This window comes from Camellia sinensis, chromosome 11 (assembly GCF_055761805.1).
Source record: "Camellia sinensis isolate YWXY chromosome 11, ASM5576180v1, whole genome shotgun sequence".
Lineage (NCBI taxonomy): Eukaryota > Viridiplantae > Streptophyta > Magnoliopsida > Ericales > Theaceae > Camellia > Camellia sinensis.
The window spans coordinates 145411463-145418871 of record NC_138971.1 but is presented as its reverse complement, the minus strand read 5'-3'; the positions used below and the strand labels follow the sequence as shown (position 1 = coordinate 145418871).

The 7409-nt window shown below is 41.7% G+C and overlaps 1 pseudogene; it reads left to right on the top strand.

Annotated features, from left to right (window-relative positions):
* Positions 1-2328, top strand: LOC145802935 (U3 small nucleolar RNA-associated protein 18 homolog pseudogene; annotated as a pseudogene).
* The last annotated feature ends 5081 nt before the right edge of the window (positions 2329-7409 follow it).

Below are 7409 nucleotides of genomic sequence, written 5' to 3'. Positions count from 1 at the left end.
TATTGGGGTCAAACTTGGTTGTTTTATCTGTCACTAGACCCTAAACCCTAAACTCCCAAACCACACAAACAAACCCTAAGACGAAGCAAGCAGATGAAAAAGACGAAGCATGAGATTACTGAAATCATCTGAAACCCATCACGCATCTTGAAGTACATGTATTTGTTTTTGTGAAATCGTCTTTATGATGATGGAGAATTGCTTAAATTTGTTGAGATTAGTTGAGATTGCATGAAATTTGTTTGATATTGCTTGACTATTGTTTTTGTTTTTCGTCTCTTTGTTTTTTGGTGAATTGTTAAAAAATATTATTTTCTGTTTGAGGGGTTTTTTTGCAATGGTAGCTCCTTTGGTAGCCTAATGTGGTGCTCTTAAGTTTTTTTTATCTTTACTTCGTATTGTTTTGATTATGTTATTCTCAATTGTTTTCAAGGTTTTGTATGCTAACAAAGTTGTGCATCAGTATACAATTATTTTAAGCTTGTTAACAAACAAAACTAGAAGTGCTGGCACACGCGATGTGTGTGCATAGAATTGGTGAAAAATGTTGTGAAGAGTCCAATTCAATTAAGATCTGAAAACTGAAACAGTTTTTTGAGCTATGTAAAATGTGTGGTTAATGCATGTTTGCCACCAAAATTTGTGAAACCGTATCTGTTAAAAATAGCATGACGGAGTTCACAGCAACTTAGGTGCTCATGTAATATAATATAATATAATTGAATCTTGATTTTATACATTTTTTGGGGGGTTATTTTTGAGTGGTGTTGGTGGTTAAGTTTGCTGGTTAAAGAAACAAAACCAAGATTGATGGGTCGTTTGAGTATTCTTTTGTGCATCCCATGATCATAGTTGAGGTTGTTGTTTCAATGTGTGGATGTATTAGTTTCTTTATTATTTGAAAACTTGAGAATCCTTGTTGTGTCGATATTGTTAGTGACTGCAATTATTATTTACTGGTTGATTTATGCAAAAGTAGCCCTTTTACAAAAGATGAGTTTGATTTCTCAAAATGTGGACCAAATTGGGAAGGTTAAAAGGAAGGCTTCTGACCAGCCTTCACTCTTGGAAGCTGACCAAGAGATTGAAGATAGAAATGAGGACAAGTCAATTACATACAAAATAAAGAAGAGAAAAGAAGAACACAAGCAAGAGGACATACAATTGGAAATTGAGGAGGGGAAAAGATGAAGAAGTTAGAGAACTTTTTGTTTGGTTCTTTGTACTCCCTAGTTAAGTTTTGGAAAGGAAGATGACGAGGAATTGAGAGATGGGGTTGACAAAAGTTCTGCTTTGTTCTTTATGGATAAGTCTGCAAATAGTGTACTTTCTGTTTATGAAGATGATGTAGAATTCCGGGAGAGTAGTGATGATGAAGACGAAGCTAGGCAAAAGAAACCCGTATGGGTGGATGATGAAGAAGAAAAGGCCAGTATAAATATAGCTAAAGTCCAACAGATTGAGGAAGCTGAGGAACGAAGATGGCGAGATTGTTATCTTTGGTTCTGCGTATGTGTCCAGATTAAGGGCTCATCATGTAAAATTGAACCCGGGAACAGAGTGGGCCCAACTTGATTCACAGCCAAGGAATTACAGCTCTGATGATGAAGATTCTGATATAGGAAATGCGGCAGTTCTTGCAAGCGGTTATAAAGATGTGGAAGGTGTTGATGACATTCTTTGAACAAATGAGGACCTTGTTGTGAAGAGTAGTGTAAAGCTATTGCCCGGACTCCTTGAGTACTCGAGATTAGTATATGCAAATGCAGATGATCTTTCCAATGCTCCAATAAATTCAGTTCAGTTCCGCAGAAACGCCCAATTGCTCCTTACTGCTGGATTAGATAAAAAAAACTCAGATTTTTTCAGATAAATGGCAAAAGGAACACCAAAATACAAAGCATTTTCCTAGATGATTGTCCCATTCGAAATGCATGTTTCTTACCTGATGGATCTCAAGTAATAGCATCAGGAAGAAGAAAGTTTTTCTATAGTTTCGATCTAGTGAAAGCTGCGGTAGATAAAATAGGTTCATTGACTGGCCGGGAAGAGAAGAGCTTGGAAGTTTTTGAGGTTTCACCCGATTCTAATACAATTGCATTTGTGGGTAATGAAGTGTATATTTTGTTAGTTTCATTCAAATCAAAATTTGATGTAGGAAAAAAAAAATGATGACTACGGAACCATGACCATGAGGGTTGTGCAGAGAGAAGACAACCACAAAATTGAAAAAACCAAACCTTCTGTAGCTTGCTTCTTCGCATAACCCTTCACCACTTCCACGATGTCAGTCACTTCGGTAGCTTGCTTCTTCGCATCCAGTCCAGTCATACCCTTCCAAAATTCGATGACAGCCTCAAGCACGTGTTTATCATGAACCGAATACGTATTTCCCACATTTCAGAAGCGAGCCTAGGGCATCTTGAATCAACAAAAGTTTGGATAGACTCGCTTTTGAAAGGTGGGAAATACGTATTCGGTTCATGATAAACACATGCCTGAGGCTATCATCGAATTTTGGAAGGGTATGACTGGACTGGACTGGACTGGATCATAACATCATGACCTTGTAACTTTGATTTCAGGGACTTGTAACTTGACAAGTCGGAGCAAACAAACAGAGCCTGGTGCAGTGTTCAGATCATAACATCATGAGTGTTTATGTATCCGTTTAGCTTTAGTTTTTTATTTTTGTTGGATTTGAAAATTTCTAAATTTTGTCAAGTTACAAGTCCCTGAAATCAAAGTTACAAGGTCAAATATGATGTTATGATCTGCTCAAAAATAAAAAAGAAAAGAAAAATATGATTCATAATTTGAATACAACAAATCATTAATCAAGAATAGATGAAAATAAAAATAAATGGATACATAAACACTCTAATTGTGGTAATGATCTAATCTGGTTGGAGCTCTCTCTCCCTCTCCCTCTCTTAGTATAGATAATATCCTCTCCAAAAGCCATGTGTTGATTCCCCAATCCAGACACTCAAATGTGTGCAATTTTCAAATAATCCTCACCTTGTAAGTTCCTATATAGATTTGAGATCAATCCATCAGACATATATACGATGTTAAGGTATTTAAGGCTGGTTAGATGTTCAATGCCAAAGGGTAACTTGTCCACCAATTTGCAGTTTCCAATATATAGTTCTTCAAGATGAGGCATCGACCCTGCCTCTACACTCACCCATCTCAATCCTTTTAATCTATAAATTGATAATCTCTTAAGCCTTTGAAACCCACCAGATTGGAAAAACAATCCCTCCCCTTCATATGCCTGATCAAGTTCAAGCTCAAAAACATCCCTTGTAGTGGATCAGTATCCCTTAACTTACTCCACCTTAAACATACTCTCACCAGGTTGTGAAGAGAAGGTATCCAATGTGGTAGCCTCTGTAAACTTCCTTCAAGGTAGAGTGTTTGAAGAAGTCGAAGTGGCAAAGACAGAGAATCTAGATCAATGATCTCGTCTTCTTCTGTTGCTTTAACCTTTAATTTTCTTTCTACCATTGATGAAAGGAATAATTTTGCAATTGGATACATCAAATGTGTTGAAGAACCACTGTAGTACTACTAGTGAGGAAGAAAGGCAAAAATAGCTGAATTAGTAGTCTGGGCTAGTTAAAACTCAATACTTTTCTAGTGTTTTTTTATGATTTGTTTGTGCACTTGAGTATTTCAACAGGTGATTTGATGCAATATATATGCACATTAATCTTTTATGTTGGATGTGGCATCTAAGTTAAAATATCTCTTGGTTTATTGTTTTTTCTGTTGGATAAAAGAGGATAGGACGAGAAGATCATTGCGTAGCAACTTAGTTTGCAGTGTGTTGCTTGGTGCAGCATATATGAGTAAATTATTAGTTCTTTTTAAAGTCTTTTTAGTGCAATTTTCGTTTATTGAAAAAAGTTAATTATCTTGAAACTGGAAGAGACGATCTTTTTTTACTTCTATTTTAGCTTACAATAAGTTGAAAGTGCACTACTAAGTTGGAATGATATGGTTGGGAATCAAATTTTTTGACAGGGGTCATTTGTTCTTTTCAAAGTTTGAATCTAAGCTTCAAAATGCCTTTTTGCAGCCTTAGAAAAATCAAAAGATGGTAATTCTTAGAAATCTTAGCAAAACCTAGCATGGGAGCCGGATAATTGGAAGAGTCGGAAGCGTGCTCTGGAAGATAGATACTACACGGCTCTATCCTGCACGATCAGAATGCCGAATAATACAGATAGGCCGAATAGATATTGAACTATGGAGCCGAGTAAATAAGAGGATGATGAGTGAAAAGTGGGCCTGGCCCCGAGGCCAAGGGAACAAGTATAAATAAAGGGGCGACAGAATAAGAGAGTAATGTGAGAATTGTTGTGCTGAACTTAGAATACAAGCATTTTTGAGTGTAGAGACTGACTTGTCTGTCGGAGTGCTAATTCCGGCACCCTCGACCGGAGTGTTTATTCCTTTTCAGGTGACTATCAGCGGATCACGAGCTCTCTCCAGGATCAGAAGAGTATTTCCAAACCACTTCTCCACAATTGGCGCCGTCTGTGGGAATAGTCAAAAACATCCATGGCGGGCGCAACGGAAGACCCTCCGATAGCCACTGATGAAGCGACGCAAAGAGACGACCTCACTCCATCAAACAAGCTTGGATCGGACGCCATCCCTGTAAGACGCGCTTTGAACTTCGCCTCACCCTCAACTCCAGAGCGTGAAGCAATGCAAGCGATCATGGAACAAGCAAAGCAAAACGAACAAAGGTTAGAGAACATGATCGCGGAGAACGAACGTCTTTGTGAAGATTTGGCCTTGGAAGTGGCGAAGTCCAAACAAGCTGTACGCCTAAATCCAGATCGATCTCCGAAGGCAGGTGGTCAACGACCTCGAGCCCGACAAGACGACACTGATAGCGGCTCCGACTCGTTATCCCCAGCGCCCAGGAAGAAGGGGCAACTTGAAACTACCAGTTCTTTTGAAGAAAGTCCTCGTATAAGGCACAAGCGAAGAAGGCACAATTCGGACGAAGATCAACACGATCCCTTCGTACGACAGATTGCAAAGGCGGTGCTACCCAAGAAATTCAAAGCACCGTCATTCATCTTGTATGACGGCAAATCAGACCCCACCGACCACATCCGCCACTACAAGCAAGCCATGACATTGCATGTAGATGACGAGGCCCTCATGTGTCAAATATTTCCTAGCAGTTTGGGACCATTGGCTGTCAGGTGGTATTATAAACTGGAGATGGCTTCGATCAAAACTTTCCACCAATTACAGAAATCCTTCAGGGCCAGATTCATCACTAATGAGGTCCAGTCGAAATAAGCTGACTCTCTCTGGGCAATGCAGATCCAGCTAGGAGAAACACTAAGGGCGTATTCGGCACGATATTGGGAGTGCTTTAATCTTGTTGATGACGCCTGCAACGACTCAATGGCCATCACCGCTTTCAAAATGGGATTACACCCAGACAGCACCCTCCGCAGTTCCCTGACAAGAAGGCCTCCCAAAAAAGTCTGGGCATTGATGAAGAAAGTTAAGGAATACTGCAAAGTGGAAGACGACGCCTTGCGGGTTAAAGCCGGACAAATGGCCAACAAAACGGCCCCTCCTGAAATTGCTATGCCAATAAGTTCCATACCACCTCAGAGTCTTGAACCACGACAACAAGCTAAACGAGACAAGAAACGGGATTCTTGTCGATCAAGCGATCAATGCTCACACCGAGCAAATGAGCAACTGCAGGTCGATAGCAGGCGCACAAAGCGCGCCGACAAGAAATATACGGAGCTGTCAGAGCCAATCAGCTTGGTTATGTCCAAAATCCAACATCTTTCATTCTTCAAATGACCGTCCAAAATGGTTGAACCCCCTAACACGAGAAGGCGGGACAGGTGGTGTGAATATCACAAAGATCACGGTCATGATACAGACAGTTGCTATGCTTTGAAAGACCACATTGAGGAATTGGTCCAAGATGGTCGGCTCCAGCAATATGTCCGAAAGAGCGCAATCAAAACAGTTGCCTTTCGGCATGACTCACCTCTGCTCGGCGTTATATGATATACAGCCTTCCAACGCCACGCACCGTATACGCAATTCAGTCAGCCCCCCAAAGGCAACGTACACCAACGAAACAGCCCCACGAAGCTTTGAGTATTATCTTCGATGATTCTTATCTTATCGGCATAACATTTCCCCATATTGATCCATTGGTCATTGAACTACACGTAAACCGATTTACCGTTGAACGCGTCCTCATAGACCAGGGGAGCACTTCAGAGGTTATGTATTACGAGACCTTCATCAAACTCGGCTTCAACAAATTAGACCTGTCTCCGGCTCCTCATCCATTATTCGGCTTCAACGCAAATCCAGAGTACCCGTTGGGGAAAATCACACTTCCCGTTTGAGCGGGCTTCCAAACAGTGGATGTGGAATTCTTGGTCGTCAAGCTCCCTTCGCCGTATAATCTCATCATGGGGCGAACTTGGTTGCATCGTATTCAGGTCGTGCCAAGCACCTATCATCAGCTGCTATGCTTCCCGACCGAACACGGCACAAGCATGTTATCTCCTTTCTGGAAAGACACCAACGGAGTCGCAGGTCAACTCTACTGAAGTTCTGAATTGAAACAGCCTCGACGGAAGCTCTAGGCGATACCAGCGGCAGCTTGTCAGGACGTATGATCAACGCGTTCGGCTGCGTCGCTACACGCTAGGAAAGTTGCTCATGAAGGTATTTTCGGATGATAGGAGACCGGTTGATGGAAAATTAGGTACGCGACATTGCTCCTGAAGCACTCACGAAAATTCTGTCATTAAACCCGACTTGTGGGGAATGATCCTAGTTCTAAATGATTCGCCATGTACACATTCCGCCTTTGTAATGGAAGGATTCTTGTTCAGAAACTGGATTCTTATTTAAAATAACGCTCCGACGAAAAAGCCTCCGGATTCAGAGTGCCCTTCGTAGATATCACGATTGGCCAAAAAGTCTCCGGATTCGGAGCCCCATCGGCGCATGACGTCTTTGGGCCGATTAAGCTTTTGGTTTCGGAGCGCCCTTCGTAGATATCACGATTGGCCAAAAAGTCTCCGGATTCGGAGCCCCATCGGCGCATGACGTCTTTGGGCCGATTAAGCTTCCGAATTCGGAGCGCCCTTCGTGGATATCACGATTGGCCAAAAAGTCTCTGGATTCGGAGCCCTATTGGCGCATGACGTCTTTGGGCCGATTAAGCCTCCGGATTTGGAGCGCCCTTCGTGGATATCACGATTGGCCAAACTAAGTCTCCGGATTCGGAGCCCCATCGACGCATGACGTCTTTGGGCCGAAAAAGCCTCCGGATTCGGAGCGCCCTTTGTGGATATCACGATTGGCCAAAAACATCAGCGCATGAC